At 44.3% G+C, this 22,041-nt stretch overlaps 1 long non-coding RNA gene across 2 annotated transcripts; it reads left to right on the forward strand.

The window, feature by feature from the left end:
- Positions 1-844: 844 nt before the first annotated feature.
- On the forward strand, positions 845-6,502 carry LOC118892783. Of its 2 annotated transcripts, none has more exons than XR_005019343.1 (4): positions 845-933; positions 3,184-3,363; positions 4,842-4,982; positions 5,706-6,502. It is a non-coding gene; the product is annotated as an uncharacterized LOC118892783 (long non-coding RNA). The 2 variants fall into 2 exon arrangements; XR_005019344.1 differs by having other exon boundaries at positions 4,842-4,942.
- Positions 6,503-22,041: the final 15,539 nt, after the last annotated feature.

The raw sequence follows: 22,041 nt of genomic DNA on the forward strand, positions 1-22,041 counted from the left end.
TGCATTTATGGCCACAGAACAAGTACTGAACCAGAGTAGGGTCAGCTTCAAGGAGCCTGTTCTGTTCTCCTGACCGTCAGCTTGGGGGCGAGTACTGGTCAGTGGACAACGTCATCTCATATTGAGAGTGACTAGACCCCCTTCGTCACTCTCATTTTTTTTTACATTCTTTTTTAAAAATTCTTTTCCATTATGGTTTACCATAGGATACTGAATATAGTTCCCTACACTATGCAGTAGGTCCTTGTTGTTGATCAATCTGCTATATAATAGTTTGCCTTTGTTAACCCCAAACTTCCAATCCATCCCTTCCCCCTCCCCCTTGGCAACCAGAAGTCTGTTCTCTATGTCTTTGAGTCTGTTTCTCTTTCGTAGATAAGTTCATTTGTGTGATATTTGAGATTCCACATATAAGTGATATCACATGGTATTTGTCTTTCTCCTTCTGACTCACTTCACTTAGTATGATGATCTCTAGTTGCATCCTCATTTTTAAACATTTTGTTGTCAACTCTTGTTGTTATGTTCCAGCTGAAGTTTAGAACATTTTGTATCTTGGTGAAAACCTGGGCTGGGGACCAACCTTATGTCTGGGCAAGTGTGGGAGAGGGCAGCTCACATTTCTGGGGCTCTTCTGCATGGTGAGAAACAAAGCAAGTGTGCTTTATGTATCCTTGTACTTTGACTCGCATCAGTGCTGTCGTCAGCATTTTCTAGAAGAGAAAGCTGAGGCAGAAGAGGTTGGGCAACTTGCCTGGGTTTCACAATGAACAGAGGCGGAGCTGACGCATGGTGCAGGCAGTGTGAGGACACGTCACACACCCAGTCCCTCCCTCCCCAGATCAGAAACAGCAAAGACCCCTCCTCATCTGTCATGATGTTTCCTGCCAGTAAAGCTTCCAACGTTCTTCATACAGAACTCACACACTTGAGGTGAGGGTACTTCTAAGTAGTTATATTTAAAAGACTTCAATATTTTTTTTTACAATTCTTCCATAAATTTCCTAGTCCTATTTTCATAGATTTATTCCTAGAATTTTTGTTGCTCTTGTACAAGTTGTATCTTTACCTTCGTGTGTATGGTGAGTTTGGAGGAAGGGAATACGGCTGCTTTTCTTGTTATTGGTATTATATTGTTTTCTATCCTGAAATCCTGATGAATAGTTTATAGTGAGCAAGAGTTAGTTGATTTTCAGGAATTTTCAGTATAGATAATCATGTCTTCTAGAAACAAGGAAAATAGTGTCTCATCCTTACCAATGCCTATTCATCATATTTCTTTTTTAAATATATAATGTCTTTGAATTGGGGATTGTAATAAAATGTTAAATAGAAGAGAGTGATGAGAGGCAACCTTGATTTCTTCCTGATTTAATAAAAATGCTTCTAATCTCCCATTGCTAAGGAGTATGCAGCCTTTAGTGGATAGTTTTATTGCAATAAAGATGTCTTCCTAGGTCTCCAAGAATTTTTCTTGAATGAATGTTGAATTTTATATTTTTTTGCTCTTTCTAATGAGATAACATATTTTATTTTTTCTCTTTTAATATGTTAATCTGGGTGAACTAGGTTGATAGATTTTCGCATGCCAAACCATCCAAATATAAATGCTACTTGTTAATTACATATTACTTTTATATACACCACTAAACTTCTTCTTTTTAATTAATTTAATATATTATTTCATTTTATCTGCTCCAGTAGATTTTTTTTTATTTTATGTTTATTATCACTTTGTAGCCATCTCAAAAATTTTAAAAAAATGGATCCTTACCTATCACTAACTCCTTTAAGTTGGCACTTTTCTACATCCCAAATAATGAAACCTCTAAGAGCAATTTAACTTGATTTTACACCAATTCTTTCACTTATTGTCATATGTTTTATTTCTATACATGTTATAAGTCCCTCATTGTTATTATTTTTGTTTTAAACAGACAATATATTATACAATTATTGATACATTTTTCTTTTTCAATGACCTTTCTTTTTCCCCAGTTCTCTGCTTTTTTCTGGAATCCTTGTCTTTGCTCCTGAAGAAGGCCCTTTCATATTTTCAGTAGTGTGAAATCTGATGGAAACAAATACTCTCAGCTTTTGTCTAAAGAGATCTTTATTTTCCTGTAATTTTGGAGCAATATTTTCACTGAGGATAGAATTTCAGAGCTTCAGGTGGTCATCCCTCCTCTTCCCCTGAAGTTAATGGATGCCCACCCCACCCTCAGTGCTTTTAATATTCCCCTTTATCTTTGGTTTTAAACAATCAGACAATGATGTGATTAATTGCAGTTTTCTCTGCATTGTGCTTTGAATTTGCTGAGTTGTAAGCTGATGAGTTGTTTGTGAGTTGATGTCTTATCATTTGGAAAGTTCTGGGTAATTACTTTTCAATATTGCTTCTGTTTCATTCTCTCATTCATATCTTCACTCATATTTCTCTCATGCTCTGTTCTGCTGTTTCCATTCTTTCTTATCTTTAAAATCGAGCCCAAATACTATATTCTGAATTATTTTCAAGTTTATAAATTCTATCTTCTGCTTTAATTTTAAAACTAACTCAATATACTTTTTAAAAAATATATATATATTTTGCAGTTTGTATTTCTAGAATGCTTATCGATTATATTTTGCTCAGTGTTGTTTGTCCATTTGTCCATATTAGTCATACTTATTTTGAAGTCTTTACCCATTAATGACAATATTTGATTTATCCCTTATTTGCTTCTATTGAATATTTTATCTCTTGATTCTTTGTTATTTTTTCTTGCTTTTTGATTATATATACATATTTTTTAACATGTGCTGGAGTTAGTGTATGATTTATTGTAGGGATTCTGAATTATGTTCTCTTCCTCTAAAGAGTGTTGATTTTTTTTTCTGTCTTTTTCTGTTAAATTTGATTTGCTGTCCTTTTACAATATTTATATTTTTACACGTATGGTCATAACTCCACTGTGATTTCTTTAACTTGTGAATTGGATGTGGGTTGTTTGATTCTGAATGCGTCGGGATGGAGGCACTTTTAGTTGTTAATTTCTAGTTTCAGTCCTTGGCTGTCAGAACCTAGAGGAGGAAGCAGGGAGGGGGCAGCATCAGGACCATCTACTCATGCATCTCTCCATTGTCGAGGAGGAGGCCCTTTTCCAGAAGCCCTAGCCTATGTCCTCTTACATCTCTTAACAGAACTTGGTCCCTGGACTAAATCACTGGCAAAGAGGAAAGGACCATCATGGACCATCCTTCAGAGTCAGGTACATGGTCACCCAAATGTGATGCGTTCAGTAGAGAAAGGAGGAATCAATATCGGTCTGCTAACCAGCAAAGTCGGCCACAAACATTGTGCCAAGTCACCACATATAACAAGTGAGTATTCCTTTGTCAGAGCTGCTGTGATAAAGTGCCACAGACTTGGTGGCCTAAACAACAGTAATTTATTTTCTCACAGTTCTGGAGGCTGTAAGTCCAAGATGTCAGCAGGACTGGTTTCTTCTGAGGCCTCTCCCCTTGGCATGTAGATGGTCGTCTTCTCCCTGTGTCTGTGTCCTAATCTCCTATTCTTATAAGGACACCAGTCATATTGGATTAGGGCCCCACCTATGTGACCTCACTTTACCTTAATTACCTTTCTAAATGCACTATCTCCAAATACAGTCATATTCTGAGGTACCAGTGGTTTGACTTCAACATATCAATTTTGGGGGAACACAATTCAGCCCAGAACATAAACCAGTGCACAATTCTCTGATCTCAGCTTATCTGAGCTGCTAATAATAGTTGACACATGATCAACTGCACTTTCAAAAAAAAATCTCCTTCACTGTCTCTTGAAAAGTTACTCCTAGTTCTTCTACCTCACTGAGTGTTTCTTTTACTTGCACTACTTAGAGGATAACACTCATCTGTCATTTAAAAATTCCACCTATACACGGATGATTCACAAATTATCCCTCCAATCCAGACCTCTCTCCTGAACTACAGTCCTGTAAGTCCAGCTACATTCTCAATAATTCCACTTAGATGTTCAAGGAGCATCTCAGTCTTCATGTCTTAAAAGGAACTCAATCTTTATCCCCAAACATTCTTCTCCCATAGTTTTCCCCATCCTGGTAGATTATAACTACATTCTTCAATTTGCTTTAACTAAGATCTTAGAGTCATAATTAGATACTTTCTCTCTCTCTCTCTCTCTCTTTCACTCAGTGTGTAACTCAAGAAAAAAATCTGTCATTTCTACTTCAAAATATATCCATATTGCAACTACAACATGGAATCCCATTGACGGGACTTCCCATCTCCCTGAGTGTGGAGACCTGGCCCCGCTTCCTCTCTGGCCTTATCACCTGTTACTCCCCCCCACCTTATCATCCCCACCTCACTCTGCTACCACAATACCACCTCTCCCTGTCCTTGAATTTGCAGAAGACCCTGCCAAGACCACCTGCACTCCCTCTGCCTAGACACTCCCTTAGCTGATTTTGGTCTTGTCCCTGCTATACTCCAGCCTGCTACCCAAGACCACCTCTCCTGACACCTCACTCTGCTTTATCTCCATCACTCATCATTCCCTGGGGTCTTGTGTGTTTGTTTGTCCATCCCTCTCCACTGGAGTAGGATCCCTGGAGAACGACACTTATCTCACAGATCTCTGTATCCTCAGAGTCTGGAAGAATGCCTGACAATAAGTAGTGCTAATAAATATCTTCCAAAGGCAATTGGATGTGCGCCATTGTAACTCACATCTCTTTGCTAGTTAATAAGTTTGAACATTTTCCTCTTATGTGGGTTACCTGTTCATGTTTGTGTCCATCTTGGCTTCCTGATATTTTGCCTTTTAATTTCAGACCATCAGTGTTAGTAAGCTCACTTCATTCCATCCCATAAGAGTTGGAGTCTCCTGGTGGTTACCCCTGCTTCTGCACAGATGGACGCACAGGGAAGCCAGGTCACGTATGATGTCACACCAGAAGCTAAGTTTCCTCCAGGTACCAAAGCTGAAGCATGCCCCTCTGCCGGGCTGTATCTTCAGCACAGATACATCAACCTTGAATCTGAGAAACCTGCTGAATGCGGCTCCCTTTGGGTTGAGAGAGTAGAGACGTCACAGCCAAGGCCCCCAAGCCTGGGAGCTGGGGACCCATCACCATGGGCTGGCTGTCAGTGTGGCAGCATCAGGTTCTAATAAGGCACAGATTCAAGGGGAGCTTGCACCCCGACCCCCTGGTGAGGTGATTATGATTTGTTCACGGGCATTAGCGAATTTTGCTCAAATGTGCATTGGACCATGTTTCTGCACATTTCATGAATAATTAAAAATGGAAGTCTAAACAGTTCATGTGTGGGATTTGTGTATGATTCTCATGCTAAAGACAATCGCCAAGGTCTTAGAACTTTATCCAGAGCACAGGATGTTTCAATAGCAGCTTGTTCATGACGTAGGCTGCATGGGAACTTTAAATTGCCGCCCTTTTAAAAAAGGTGATTCATGGGGTCTGCGTTCTTGAAGACAGTATGTTTTTAACAAAAAGAAAAAGAAGGCTTTAAAATATTCAAATGATGCTTTCACATAGCCTGTATGAACACAGAACACATTCTAAGATTCCAGCATTTTTGACATCCTTTATCTGTTTTCACTTATAAAGGCTAACGTGTTTTCTACTGTATGATAAATCCATTTTTTAAAGCTATAACTTTGACCTCTCTTACAGGAAGCAACTGGAAGCAAGAGATGTGGTGTCCTGGAAGGACATCATTTCCCAGGAGTCAGGCCCTAAATGTTCATGGTGAAGTTGCTCAGAGTGGAGCTACTCTGAGGGCCCCTCACGGCAAACACCTATCCAGAGCCTTGGAGCCATCCCAACAGGGCCACTGGACTCCTCGCCCTCTCCTCTGCTCCTACCCAGCCCTACCCACCCCCTGGACTGCGGCTCTCTCTCCCCGGCTGGCTCTGTCTTTGTCCTTGTTGTCCATTCTCAGGCCTGAATCCACTGCAGATGGACCTCAGATCTGCCCTTCCCCCCAAACCCTCAATGCCCCCTGGGGCACCCAGAGAAGACCCATGGTCCTGGTGTGCCCGCAGGTCCCGGCCTCGCCCATCCTCCCTACCTGGCTGTTCTCAGCCACCTCACTCACCCCACTGGCTTCAAACACGCTGGCCTGCCTGGGGCCCTGACCCTGCTCTTACCCCCATCTGGAACGTTCCTGCTCTCTCTCCCTCCCCGTCTTCTGGTCTCTTACAGCCAGGCCTTCTCGCAGTCCTAGTCAAATGTGGCAGCACCCCGGTCCCCATCTCTAAGTCATGGCCCCGCGTTGATCTGCCTCAGACACATGGAGGCATAGTTTATTTAGTTATTGATTATCCGCCCCACACACCTGTGTCCACTCCAGTGAGAGGAGGCTTTTCTCCTATTTTGCCCACTGTGTGTCCAGGATAAGAATGACTTACCTGCAGCAGGTCCTTAATCAGTATTTGTTGAATAAATAAATTCTCAAAATGTCATTAGGCCTTTCAGGGCCTCCAGGCTGAAGGTCAAGGGCACCTGCAGTCTACATGCTCCCTCTGTAACCCGGCCCGTGACCCTATCATCCAGAAGGCTTCCGGACGTTGGGGGAAAGGCACTCGGTGGGGACACAGATGCCCTGGGACCCCTGACTCTGAGCAGCCCTGCCAAGCACATGACGGGCTAAATGCATGTCTCCTGGGGTGGGGGGGTGTCGGGCACTCCTCACCTGTGCGCCCCCATCACCTCCCCAGGGCACCCGGCTCTGCTCCTTTACATGGGGTCTCCCGAGGACACAAGGCAGATGTGATAGACCCGTGGGGATATCCCAGTAACAAATGGAGAACATTCTCAAAGGAATGCCTTTTTTCCAAAAAAGCAAAAAAACAAAACCTCCATCCTCCCACGTGGAGGCAATAGGGCCCACACGTCACCTCCTCTCTCTCCTACGTCCCTGATGGGCCCCTGAAAACCAGTGGGGATTTCACACTGGACCACTTCTGCACAAAGAATGTGGCTAAGTGTGACTAAGTCATTCAAGTCACCCACGTGGGGAAGTACCCGACGTTTTTGAACTTCTAGAAGATCTTTAACTTTTCTGTGGACGCTCAGCTCTATGGTTCACTGTTAAAACAGCTGAGATAGGAGCAGGCCCTGCAGGACGGCCCTCATGGAGACAGAAAAGCAGTGCGTTTCTCGGGGTGGGGGGGTGGGGGGGGGGGGGGGGGGGGGGGGGGGGGGGGGGGGGGGGGGGAGGGGAGGGGGAGGGGAGGGGGAGGGGTGGGCAGCTTGGATTCAGCGAGAGTGGCGTTTCGAGCAGCAGCGAACTGTGCGTCTGAGGAACAAGCAAATGAAAACTTCTGGTAGCTTCTTCCCTCGGGGGCTGCTCTTTAGTGTAGGGACTTGAGACGGAGCCTCGGTCATCTCCCCACGTCACTCCCAGGACATCAGGGCACGGCCGGCCTGGGATGCTGGTCAGGTGCGCCCTGGGATGTGGGCCCTGGAGGTGGCGCCCTGCTCCCGGGGACTCTCTCTCGCCGAGGCCTGGAGCGCACTCCCCGCACACCTTCCCCGCTCTCCAGGCTCCACCAGACTCCAGCTCAAGGTTCCAACAGCGGGCAGCCAGGGGGTTCTGCGCTCCGGAGCGGGTGGCGGCCTCAGCCAGTGAGCATGCGTCTCAGTCCTCTCTTGTCTTCTCCTGCTTCCGGCCCGACCCTGTCCTCTCCCCGGGCCGCCTTCTCTCCTCTGATGGGCTCTGGCCAGAGGAGCAGTGGGGGAAGGGGTGGTGTCACCCTCCCAGCCTGGCACGGGTGACAGAGGCAGAGGTGATTCCGGTTCCGCAGAGCCCCGGACCTGCACCTGAGCTCTTTATCACTGGCCACGCCCAGGCCACCACGTGGGGCCTGGCGCTGTGCTTACTAAAGGGGTGTATTTGCCCCCGCTGTCCCCCTCGCCTTGACGCATTCTCGTGCCAGACTCACAGATATGGGCTGAATTGTGTCACTCCCCTCCCAAGAAGGTCATATGTGAAGTCCTCACCCCCCCGCCTCCCTGGACCTCAGAATGTCACCTTGTTTGGAAATAGGGTCATTGCAGATATAACTAGGTGAGGAGAGGTCGTAGTGGAGCAGAGCCCCTCATCCAATAGGACTGGTGTCATGAAAAGGAGAAATTTGGACACAGACACACACAGAGAAAAGACCCGGTAGAGATTGGAGTTCCGCAGCCGTCGCCAAGGACCTTCCAGAAGCTTGGAGTGTGGCCTGGAGCAGATCCCACCCCGCTGCTTTCAAAGGGAGCGTGGCCCTGTCCACACCTGTGTCCCGGGCATCCTGCCTCCAGACTGAGAGACAATAAATGCCTGTTGTTTAGGCCCCGTGGTTTGTGACACTTTGTTAAGGCAGCCCAAGGAGACCAGCACACACCCCCCAGGACATGATGATGTGGAGACTGAGGCCGTGGGTCCTCTGAGTGTTGACCCAGAGGCTTAGGTGAGAACCACACGTTTCTGATCTGCTGAGGGCAAGAAAGATAATTCCACCCAACCCTTTACCATTAACAAGTAAGCGAGGCCCAGAGAGATTAAGTGACTTGTGAGGATATGATGACTAAAAACAGTCATCAGCCTGGAACCCAGGCCTCCCCAGCCCCAGGTCAGTGTTCTCTCTGTTGCCTGATTCTTTTCTTGAACTTGTATTCTGAGCTCATCAAAAGAGGCCACCACTACCTGGCTTCTCAGTAATGGGATTTGCTCTGGGGCCATCGTCAGGGCCAGAGCATCCAAGACCACAGCCCAACATCATCCTGGGTGAAGCACAAATCATGGGGCACCTTCTCAACCCCAAATGTGCCTGCATTGGTGGGAGGTGGAATGGAAGCGTGCATGGCCTCCAGGTGTGAGGCTGGCGCTTCCAGACGGGCAGCGGTCAAGACAAAGAATGCCAGCGGGGCCCCTCCTGATACTTGCCAAGGAAAACCGCATGTGAGGAGAGGATGTATCCGCTCCTGAGGTTTTACTCTGAGGACGAAGACCGCAGCGCTCATTGTGCAGGGTGAGCAGAGCTGCCTCCTCAGCACAGGGATGACAAAACTGAATGGTTTAAGGGTCCGCACAAAGAGGAGTCATGTGAGAACCCATGGGTGGATGCCTGGCATCTCTCCTTGAACCACACCATTGCAGAGAAAGTGGCCGTGGCATCAGGCACATGCTTTCAGGGGGGCATGAACACAGACACTTGAAGATAATAACCTACCGCTGGTCAAGAAAATAATAAAAACTTTCAAGTAATGAATGGGAGTATTTGTTTTGGCAGGAATTGTCTGATGCACTGGCCTGACGTCCATCTCTGATTGCTAAGGTTGGTGTGGCCAGAAGTCATGTCCACAACAAGTAGAGTCGTTGTGCCCACTGGTGATTCTGCTGAATGAAATGTTTTCCCCTGAGCAACCGCGTGAATGTAACACAAGATTGCCTGTAGGGCTGCAACATGGGCCTCACACCTACAACAGTCCTCCCAAGATGCAGGCCAGAGAGAGAGGCAGAGACACACAGAGGGGATGCTTTTGGTAAAGAGACTTCAGGTTCCCTAAAACTAAAATATCCTGATGTGTGTTCTGCACATCAAACACACCAGTCTCTTAAAAGTTCCAAGAAAAGCCTCAATCCCCTTCTTCCTAGAGGACAGTGTTGATGTCCCTTCTCTCTGGAGGGAGGTTGGATGGAGGGGGAGATGGGAAGGATGCCTCAGGTGGAGGAGGGGGAGAAGAAGGGCAGCTAGGGAAACACAGGCTCCCCAGACACAGGGAAGAGCTAGTTCGTGAGCCCAGTGACTGCCTTGAATTGCTATGGGGTTTCTCCTGATATTGTCAGAGAAAGGGGGCTGAAGACACAGGAGATGGAGGGGGAGAGAGCTGGGACGAGGGGGTGTAGCTGAAGCAAGCCTCTCTCTCCTTGACATCTGGGGCTCCTCAGGAACACGGCAGGGTCAGCCTTCAGCCAGAGGGTTGGGCAAGGGATCAGGCTGCAGACAGGCAATGGATCACACGTGTGATGGTGTGGACAGAGCCCAGCATGCATGTGCTACAGAATAAATAAGTGTGTTTCCAGATTTCTCCAGCAGCTCCATCAATCCAAACTACAACAAACCACATGGAGCTCACTAGGTACCCTTTAAAGGAAACAAGTGATTCAAAACAACTCAGTGTTATATGATATTTGTCTTTCTCTTTCTGACTTACTTCACGTAGTATGATAATCTCCAGTTGCATCCATGTGGCTGCAAATGGCATTATTTCATTCTTTTTTTATGGCTGAGTAGTATTCCATTGTATATATGTACCATATGATATCACTTATATGTGGAATCTAAAATATGACACAAATGAACCTATCTGTGAAACAGAAACAGAATCACAGACATACAAAACAGATTTGTGGTGGCCAAGGGGGATGGGGGTGAGGGAGGGATGGAGTGGGAGTTTGGGATTAGCAGATGCAAACTATTATATATAGGATGGATAAACAACAAGTTCCTACTGTAGAGCACAGGGAACTCTATTCAGTATCCTGTGATAAACCTTAATGGAAAAGAATACGAAAAAGAATGTGTGTATATGTGTGTGTGTGTGTGTGTGTGTATATGTATAACCGAGTATCTTTGCTGTACAGCAGTAATTAACATAACACTGTAAATCAACTATACTTCATTAAAAAATATGGTTAAAAAAACCCTCAGTGTTTATCAGTACTTATCATGGGCTGGGAGAAGGGCCTTCCTGGTGCCCATGAGAACCCTGATGTGTGGACAGCTGGGCAAGTCCTTCACGTGCTCAGAGAGGCAGATGGACGAGGTGAATTCCAGCCCTGTCTCCGTGAGAAAGCCCGGCTCCTGGGCACGGGGCTGAATGGCCCCTCTCTGCAGCCACTAGTGCCGTGACCCACAGCATTTGGGGGCCTGAGAATTGCCTGCAATACTTGGAAAGTTGAGAAATGTGATCAGCAAATGGGCTAAAAAATGTGATGTAGCGTGAGACCAGGTTTGTCCCTGGGTAGTTTCAGTGGTGCTTTGGCTGGAAGGGCGAGGTCACGTGACTTCTTCCACCCTCACCACTGACAGTTTTACGGAAATAAACTCACACATCCATCAATGCATTCACCCAGACACCCGGCGGTACCTTCCTGTGTCTGGACATGGCTATCGACATCTGAAGGCAAACCAGCCCAGGGTCCTGCAGAACACGTTTCTGGACCTTTCCTAAAGGGGCTGTGCTGCACCCTGGTGACATTTCTGCATACATTATTTAGGGTAATGATGGTGGGAAGGGGAAGAAGAGGGAATAAAAGAGAGAAAGGAAGAAAAAGGAAGAAAGGAACGAGGCTTGTTCTGCTTGAGATTCAATATTTCTTCTTCCCGTTTTAATAGTAAATAGAGCAAGCCTTCCTGACAGTTGTTCCTTTTAAAATGAAATTATTAGACTGTGAATTGCAGAGGCTGGAGAGCAAATCAAACAAACAAACAAAAGATTATTTCTATTTCCTTGCTGGATGGTCTGTCCAAACCAATGAATGCAATTTAAAGGCAGGGCCTGGGAAAGTGTAGTCCACATAATACACGCTGAGATCCATTCCGTGCGGGCACAAAGGACTAAAAATAAGAAAGGAAAAGGGAAAATCTATATAAAAGAGGATAATCTCGGCCCTGGAAGCACAGGGGAATTGCCTTTACTGCGACAACCAGAGAAAAGTAGAGAAACAGCATCTTCGGGCAACATGGTACAGCCGGAGGAATCAGCGGCAACATCATTTGACTCCAGGCTGACAACCTGGAGGGCCGGGGGTCCTGTCCACCTAAGGCCCTTCCATTTCCCAGGGAGACCCTCCCTTCCCCTCGCTGCTCCTCTGTGTTGCATCCGTCTCCTTCCCTTCCGCTACCTGGCCAGGCTGTAATATGTTTTTTCTCAGTGTTCACTCTGTAATGATCCCTGTCTCCTACAAAGGCCACGGCGTAAATGAGATGTGACGCCACTGCAGTGAGGCAGTGTCTAAATTGAAATATTATAGGAAGGGCAGCTCACTGCAGACCTTTGATGTAACAGCCCCTGTCTCCGAGGGGAGCTGTGAATACAGAAGCCATTGTCGGCTGCACAAAGTTCGTCGTCGTTGCCAAGAGGGAGAAGAGAGAGCAGACAGAGTCAATAAAAATAATTCCAACTGGGTCAGCAAAGTGGGGGCTGTGAGCTCGCAGAGCTGATGGCCCCTGGCTCTGGAAAGTAAAGCCGAGGAGGATCACTCAGTATTTAAAGTGGCTTAAAATAGGTTTATGTGTGGTGGTCTTTTTGCTGTGGTTATTAGAAAAACAAACACATAAATCCAAGCCATGAATGAAATGAACCTGTAAATTAACCTATAAAATTGTTTGAAAATGACCTGTTATGGATAAATATGGAGGGGGATCTCTGAGATGGTGAATTATCTCCCACCAGGAGCAAGGGGGTGTCTGTGCTCTTTTACTTCTTTTAAAACATGCTGGTGATTACTTTCAATAAGTATAGTTGTGCATAGCTCTAAGAACAGACTTGCTCACAGATATCATGATCATATATGGAGAAAACTCAAAAGATTCCAAAAAAAAAAAAAAAAAACCTGTCAGACCAATAAATGAATCCAGTGAAACTGCAGAATGTAAAATCAACACACAAAGATCAGTTGCATTTCTATACACTGACAATGAACAATCAAAAAGGAAATTTTTTTAAATTCTATTCACAATAGTATCCAAGGGAATAAAATACTTAGGAATAAATCTAACCAAGCAGGCAAAATACTTGTACATTGAAAACTACAAAACATTCCTGAAAGAAATTAAAGGTATAAATGGAAAGACAGGCCTTTTTCATGGATTAGAAGACTTAATATTAAGATGTCAATACTACCCAAAGTGATCTTCAAAGTCAGTAAAATTCCTATCAAAGTCTCAACAAAGTTTTTGTAGAATGAGAAAAATCTATTCTTAAATTTCATATGGAATTTCAAGTGACACTGAACAGCCAAAACAATCTTGACAATGAAGTACAAAATTAAAAGTCTCATGTGTCCTGATTTCAAAACTTACTACAAAGCTATAAAAATCAAAACAGTGTGGTACTGGCATAAAGACAGATACATAAACCAATAGAGAACCCAGAAATAAGCCCTCAGGTATACCATCAAAGGATTTTCAACAAGGGTGTCAAACCATTCAATGAGGAAATGAAAGTATTTTCAAGGAATGGTGTTGGGAAAACTGGATATCCACATGCAGAAAAAAAGTGAAATTAGACCTTTATCTTACACCATATACAAAAATTAACTCATAATGGGTCAGGGACCTCAATGCAAGGACAACAACTCTAAAGTTCTTAGGAGAAAAGCCAGGGGAAAAGCTTCATGACTTGGACTTAGCAATGATTTCTTGGATATGACCCCAGAAGTACACATAACAGAAGAAAAAAAATTAGATAAATTGGATTTCAGGACTTTATCATCAAAATTTAAAAACTTTTGTGGATCAAAGGATACAGTCAACAGAGTGAAAAGTCACCTCACAGAATGGGAGAAAATATGTACAATATCTGATAAGGTGTTAATATTCAAGTATATAAAGTACTCCTATAATTCAATAATAAAAATCAACCCAATTAAAAAATAGGCAAAGGGCTTGGGGAAATATTTCTCCAAAGATATTCAAATAGCCCAGCACATAAAAATATGCTCAGTATCATTAATCATTAGGGAAATGCTAACCAAACCACAATGAGATACCAGATCACACCCACCAGGATAGCTATTATAAAAAAAAATGTGTTGGTGAGGATGTGGAAAAATTGGAACCCTTGTCCACCGCAGAGAGAATGTAAAGTGGAAGACAATATGGTGGTTCCTCTAAAAACTAAAACTGGAATTACCATGTGATTCAGCACTTCCATGTCTAGGTTTACATCCAAAAGGAAGAAAGTGGACAAGTAAGTCGAGATGTGTGCTCTGTAGGAGGGGATAAGTCACAGTTGTGTGGAATCTTCCAAGAAGCAATTTTTCTGTTGTTAGAAAAACAGTTGTTTTTGAGCATATTTTTATGTGCTATGGGGTATTTGTATATCTTTGGAGAAATGTCTATTCAAGTCCTTTGCCTATTTTTTAATTAGGTTTATTTTTGTTATTGAGTTGTAGGAGTTCTTTGTGTACTTGAATATTAACACCTCATCAGATATTGTATTTTCTCCCGTTCTGTGACTTGTTTCCAGTTGTTAGAATATTTTGTTTTACTTTTTTGTGGAATTGAATGATTTTGAATAAGTTAAATCATCTGACTCAAGTAAAGGATTCCAGTCAGCTTCTTCTTGCACAGATAAAGGCACAGAGAGTTAACCAGACTCCGCAGTTGCCATGGTCAAGGTCATTGGGCAGCAGGAGTAAATTAAAACCCAAAAATCAAAGTCTCGCTTTCTCTTAGGATCTATAGGACAGCAGATCACGTAAGGCGGCACAGAAGTGTCCTGACAGTAGAGTCAAAAATGAAACAACCCCTGTCCTGCAGTTGTTCACTTTGTCCTGGGGTAAAAAGAATCATAAACCAAAAATCCAGACTTTCAGGCTTGTCCATGCCTGTTGCTGTTCTTAATTGCCTCATGTTAAAAAAAAAAAAAAAGAGGGGGAAAAATTAGGCTAATTACAGCAGCATGGCACATTTCACTGGGGTGCCATAAAAGTAACATGAGAGAATGGACAAGAAAGCACTTAAAAGTTTAAAAGTGATGCACAATGGGTTATGAGCTTTATTCCTGAATGATGTACCTCATCAGGGAGGATGGTTCTTCCGTGTCTTTCTATCTCCTAAACTATACCAACAATAAAAGAAAATATGAGTTTGTCGGGAGAATTAAGCTGACATTATTCTCTTAGACAATTGTTATTCGCCATCATGCTTTAGCCCATAAAATAGGTTTTGGATTTTTCTGTGTGAGTGGGTGGGGGTTAATGGTAAGGGAATAGACACAACAAACATGGTCAAAGTACACATAAGCTGTGGGGTGTTTCTTCTTGTAGTGCCCTTTGATTCTGCCGAGTGGAGAAGAAAGCACACGTGATTTTGATGCCAGCAAAGACCATGATTTCCCCACGCTCAGCCCTGCCCCTCCCCCAGAGTCTTCCTGTTAGGGCTTAAATTGGATGAGGGTCCTCACACTGGGGTCTAAGCTCCTTCCTCCCCACGTCCACCAGGCACTACTTGGTGAGGAGCCAGGCTTGGAGCTCGAGCTCATGTCACACCTCCTCCCACCCTGGGCCTCAGTCAGAGCTGCTGCTTTTGTTTTTACATACTGGGCATCTGATTAAGACATTTTTTCATTTAAGTAAAGGGTTACACTGCTTTAGGGAGATAAAAGGTGGAGAGAGAGATTTAGATGATGATTGGTCTCCACTGGTGTCAATTGTTTGCTTCTACGCTCACTAGGAAAGTCATCTCCTGAGCACCTGACCATGACTGAAAGGGGAGGGTGAAACTGACATAAACCCAACAGCAGCGGAAAGTCTCTTTACGAGCAGCCAGGCCTCCCTTTTCATCCCCGGCACAAACCAAAATACGTATAATAAGCTACCCATTCCCAGGGTGAATCCTCTGTTATTAGACTTACTACAAAGTACAGTTTGCTGGTACAGGTTTATTTGGACTCGGGAAGGGTGAAATCCCATTCTTCCAAGGGGAGTACCCTTTCCGTTTCTGGAAAAATTGATCATCAGTTAGCAAATCATTTCAAATAGGCAGAGCATCCTATTTCTGAGTCTTTCTAAATGACAGAACAATAACTGCAACCTTCTGGGTATATACAGTACACAGTTGTTGTTATTAAGATGATGTGTCTTTAGGGTGACCCACAGTTTCAGTTTCCGCAGAATGAGGGGAATTCGGGGATGTGGTACCACCATTGATAAAACTGGGCAGTCCCAGGTAAACTGGGGCTGTTAACAAGTCACCCTTTGTGTCTTGTGGCTGCACGTTACCTTTTTTTTTTTTATTGAAGTATAGTTGAGTTACAATGTTTCAGGTATATAGCCGAGTGATTCAGTTGCATATATATATATATATATATATATATATATATATATACACAAATATATATATATATACAAATATATATATACACATATATATATTCTTTTTCAGATTCTTTTCCATTATAGGTTATTACAAGATATTAAATATAGTTCCCTGTGCTATACAGCAGGTCCTTGTTTATCTATTGCATGTCACCTTAAATGTCTCATCAACTCATTGATTCATTCATTCCCGAAGTATTCAGTGAATGACTCCTGGGCACCTAATCAGCCCCAGGGTTCACAGGGTGAGATGGATTTCACATGCAGCATTTGCTGCCTAGAATAACTACAAAGCCAGGGAGTGATTAAAACCTCTGAGGACTCATGTATCTACAAGTCTGGGAGTTAGGGAAAACAATTGCCACCAGAGAGAAACAGAGGAAGCCCCATGACCACTGGACTCAGAATGGCCAAGGCTGGACCATGTACAGCCAGGAATGGAGGTGGTCCCAATGAAGAAAGAGCTTGGACAGAGGTACAGAGAATACTGACCAATCTGTCATCAGTTTTATTCCAAAACACCACTTTCCAACCCCTTCACACACTCTCCTATGGGACCCCCTTTTGTTGGACACTCAGAGACCCACGCACACTCGTCCAAGAGACTGTGTTGCTGTGTGAGGCCTATGCAGGTGTGCACATGTGCTAGCAATGCCCCAGCAACATTGTACAACATCGATTGCATCCTTGCTCTGAACTAGACTTTGGGGATTCAGAGAAGAGCAAGACCAAGTTTCTCCCTCAAGGAACCAGAGATATGGAGGAACCAACTGTAAACCAACAAGGAGGTGAATGAAGGAATGAGGTGAACTGGTCTCATTTGTGCAACACAGGAAAACAAACCAAGTACTAGCAGGGAGAGTGATGAGGTGGGCAGGGCTATTTGAGTTGGAGGAACTGGGGACAGCTTCTCCGGGGAGAGTACATCTGAAGAGAGTCTGAAATGCAGAGAGGGAGTGAGGAAGCCCAGAACCAAGGGAAAGGGCTCTCCATGCAGAGGGACCGCTGTGCTAGGACCCTGAGTGGGAGTGAGCAGGGTGTGCTGGAGGTGAGGGTGTCTGGGAGCCCGTGAAAGTGGACTTGACCCAAGAGGAGGTTGAAGGGTCGTGGGAAGGGGAGGCCGCAGGGCAGAGGAGCTAGTCTTTGGAGGATTTTAGGAGAGGAGTGACATGATTCGACTGCATGTTGGGATGACTGCTCCGATGCTGAGTGGAGAATGAACAGGACGGGGGCATCGTCCCAGGAGTTCAGGTCAGAAGGCACTGTGATCCAGACAGGAGTGTCCAAAGGAGAGGGTGGGCAGTGGAAAGAGTCAGAATAATCTTTGGAAGGATTTGTGTTGAGATAGCGTGTGGAAAAACAGAGGGCATCTCCAAGGCTTTTGAGATAAGCAATTGGTGGGAGACAGTGAAATGGGGGATTCCAGGGCAGGAACAGGTCTGGGATAAGGATGGAGGTTGAGGGTTCCACTCAAGTCACCCAACTGATGCCCAGATGGAGACTCCCAGGGTCAAGTTGGCTTTGACGCTGGAGCTCATTGCAGAGATGGGGATGAAACCAGGGAGTGGGTCAGATCCCGAGGGCAGAAATCTTGCACAGTGAAGAGCCTGCCACCAAGCTTTGGTCCTTCCAGACTTTAGACATCAGGAAGAGAGAAGGTGGTGAGGAAACAGAAGCAAGAAGGAGCAGCTGGTGCCACCACATGAAACCAGGAGTGTGGTGTGCTGAGAAGCAAAGAAGAAGGTAAAACTGCCAGGTTTTCAACCCAGCCCCTGCAGCCATCAGTTATGGGGTCTCAAGTGAGATTTTTCTAATTCAGCCTACATAACTATACAAACTTCAAAATGTTATGAGCAACGAGCAGACACTGAACGTGAAGCACTGGAAAGGCACAGCGTGGACACCATGGCGGGCTGTCTCTACACGGTGCAGGCAATTACGACAGTGTCCTGGTCCACCTCTCTTTACATCACCTGTATCTTCAGTTGATTGGATGAGCTAAAGTATTATTCATCCTTGTGTCCCAGGTGCCTGTTTCCCCACCCAGGTGGCCCACGTCTCCCATGTGGATTCAGCCTCAAGTTAGGCATTAAAATAAACTGCTGCAGGAAGCACACTGCTGTCTTCCATTAAAAATTCTTGGTGCTCTTGGAAATGACGGATCTTGCTTATCCCACTCTGTTGTATGTTTGGAGTCACCATATCTACGCTTTACTGAAACCTTAGGAAAGCATGTATTAGATGGGTTTCAAGGAGCTGTATTATTTTTCCTTTGGTGCTGCAATGAATTACCACCAACTTAGTTCCTTAAATTAACAACACAAGTGTATTATCTTGCAGTTCTGCAGCTCAGAAATCCAGCATAGGTCTCAATGGGTGTAAATCAAGTTGCCAGCAGGGCTGTACTCTTTTCTGGAAGATCTGGGGGGAAAATCTATTTTCATGCCGTTTTCTAGGCCACCCACATTTCTTGGCTCAGGGCCCCTTCCTCTGTAGTCAAAGCCAGCGATGGCCAGCCGAGTCCTTCTCGTACGACATCACTCTAACATGCTTGTCATCACATCTCTTCCTCGGACTCTCTCTTCTGCCTTCTCTTCCACTTTGAAGGACTCTTGTGATGACATAGGACTCACCTGGGTAATCCAAGATAATCCCCCCCACATCAAGATCATCTGATTAACAACCTTAATTCCATCTGCAATATTTACTCTCTTTTGTCATGTGCCAAGTATATTTACAGGTGCCAGGATTGGGATGTAGACATATTCTGGTGGGCCTTATTCTTCCTACCACAATCTTGGACTTGTGTGCAAAACTTACTGGGTATGTGAGTTTGAAGTTATTTTTTCCTGGGAGAGAATCCATAGGTTTCATCAAATTTCAAAGGAGTTAGTGGCCCAAGGCAAAGGTTAGAACCGCTGTTTGAACAAACGCACAAAAGACACTTGTCCACACACCAGCAGGGTGGGAGTCTCCACCACTTATTTTATTAATCCTCAAATGCTTATCATCAATCAAACATTGATTGACAAAGCAAACCAGTGTCCGAGCTTTCCTTTCCCTTCTGCAGCAAAGGCAAAGCTCCATCTTTTCCCAGATCAAGTATCATTGCCATATTACCACCTACCTTATATTTTCTTTGGAACTTCCTATAATGACAAAGATTACAACAAACAAATCACACTGTATGTATTGGGTTTTACGTGGCTTTGAAACCAGAAACTGGTCAACTGACAAGCCATCCTCTCTGTTTTCACATAGTCATTTTATGTGTGTGTCCTTGGCTCTCCACAAACCCTAGACTTATTTATTAAATGTATAATGCTTATCTTGAGACTCCAAAGGGAGGAACTGAGAATGGAACTTGCTAATTTTGGCAATTCTCTGGGTAAATCCTGTACTGGTCAGAGACAATGGAACCCTATTGTACACCCAGTGGCCTTTCTCACCTCCAATCTGCCATCAGCATCTTATCTACTCAAAGATAAAACAAATCAGATCAAAGTTGAATGCATTAAGGATTTGTTGACTAAAAGCCTATTGTATTATCTAAATCAAGAGACACACACTAAGTCTATTTAATGGGGAAGAACATAAAAATGAAGGCAAATGGCATCTAATTGGGCAAGTGTAAATTTTTATCCCCAATATCATCCAGTTCCCAAATCCTCACTCACAGACTCATAAACTAGTGGAACCGAGAGCAAGTTTAGAGATGAGCAAAATTTATACTCTCACAATTTACCACTGTGTAAATTGAGCCATGCAGAAGCTCCACAGTTCTTTCAAATTCACAGGAAAATTACTATGCTTCAGTTCTTTCTGGTAGACAGCCTTGTCATTTAGCTGCTTCTACTGCCCCGCTGCGAGGATGTTATCAGTAACTTCCTTGCAGCATCCTGACTCATCTGGGTTTGTTTGTAGGCATACAACCCACATTCAGTGTAAAGGGGGCAAGTCAGAAAAATGTCCCTATTGAAGAGCTATTTCTGGTGGAGTCCCGGATCTTTGAGTCTTATTCATGACATAGATGCATAACATTGTTGTTGATTTATACAGATAATTCACTCTGAGGGAAGGAAAAAGAATCAGCTCCCCTCCGTGCTGCCGAATACAAATATACAGACTGTGATGGAAACCACCGGACTTACACTTGGGAAGATGAAGCAGTCATTGGTCATGATATTCGAAGGTGACAAGCAAACAAACTCTTGTTGGGCTTGCGAAGTTTTCGGATGAAAGTTTACGTGCTTAAGATAATCCATCTCTGCTCGTGCAGCCCTGGGTGATTTTGCCCCCGTCACCAAAGGAGACCCCCGGGACAGACGGTTGGCCGTACCCATAATGAGGCACTTCATCCCAGAGCAGCTGCCACCTCACCTGTTTGCCAGCTCATCCGCAGGCCTGAGAAATTCTCCAATTTAGCAAGCAAACTTAAGTCATTATTAGAAATGACAGGGAAACCTGATGAAATTGTACTTTCAATTGGAAAACAAAATTGCAATCAGACCAACATGATTTCCTCATGGTCTGACCATGCTAATGCCAGCCGAGACATGGGCAAATGTATTTAAAAGTCATAATGGGGCATTACCATGCGATCTCCTTTCACTGGCCCTTATTAATATAAAACTTCAATTTGCATGTAAATGTGGTCAACTTTCATATCATCAAAATACATGAGGCCTGGGAAAGTAATGAATTGAAGTTGGATGCAGCAATTACTGACGTTTATAAAGAATTTTAAAGAGGTCAGTCTAGCCTTGGCTGAGAAAATGAGGAAATCAACAGGGAATATTGTCAATATAGCAACCGGGGGACTTGGAGTCAGTCCCAGGTGCTGGGAGTGAGACGATGATTAATAGAGTGGGATGGAGGCGTCTCTCACCCAGAAGGGCTCGGCCAGACCCCCGGCCAGCGCCATGCGGCATGAAAGGTTCTTGCTGGTCCTCTCTCCAGCCGCCTTGCGGTGCGATCCGGAGGGAATAAAGTAGCAAGTGTTTATGCGGGAGAGCAAGGCTGAAAGTTTAATTGGACTCGCTCTGCTTTCAGCCCCCTTCAGTAGCTGATGTGCAGTTTAACCTTTCTCCCCACCTCAGACACTCCAGAGCCTTGGGGATTTTAATAAGGCCTCCGCATGACGGCTGTGCTAAACATTGACTTTGTTGCTAAATTGAGTTAAACTGCCTTAGTGTGTTGTAGTGGCAATTTATAAGTTGCTTGATTTTTTTTTTAAAGAGGAAATATTTATCTGGGTCGCATATTTCATAAATCCTCAACCACGTGGAGTGATTTGGAGAGATTTTCTTTGCCTATTGCTACAAGCAAGTTAACAGGCAACATTCTTTTAAACATGCCCAGATAAATCAATGCAAAGATAGACGTACTGCTCTAATTTTTGAGTATTTTATTTCATGCAAAGCAGTGTCGGGGTATCTCCTCTGAATGTGCCAGCCATATGTGTACAATGTGACATGACCAGTCAGGGCCTCTCAAGGTTTCCAAGAAGGACAGAAATCACATGGCCTCTTGCAGAAAAGAGGCAGAAGTGGAGACCCAGCCGGGCATGCAGTCTCAGTGGGCCACATGCAAGGCTGCGGTGTTTGCAATTTTCCATATGTCCTTTACATATTTACACTTTGCATCTCTTCCCTTTTTCAAGATTTTAGAGTCGTCTACAAATCTATTATAAATGCAGCCACCTCAGAATTACAGAGACATTTACGAAATCAATATGTGTAATAGCTACTTTTATTAATTGCTTAGTTTAAGGGAAATCCCATGTCTGGCCCATCCTGTGCCCGGTTTGGTGGCTTTTTTGCTATTGGGCAGATGTAATCTCTCTTGCACCAAATTCCTCACTTGACATTTTGTTGTCTCCATGGCCACTTTTTCTTTTTTGGCTTTTTATTA

The sequence above is a fragment of the Balaenoptera musculus genome, chromosome 3 (genome assembly GCF_009873245.2).
Source record: "Balaenoptera musculus isolate JJ_BM4_2016_0621 chromosome 3, mBalMus1.pri.v3, whole genome shotgun sequence".
NCBI lineage: Eukaryota > Metazoa > Chordata > Mammalia > Artiodactyla > Balaenopteridae > Balaenoptera > Balaenoptera musculus.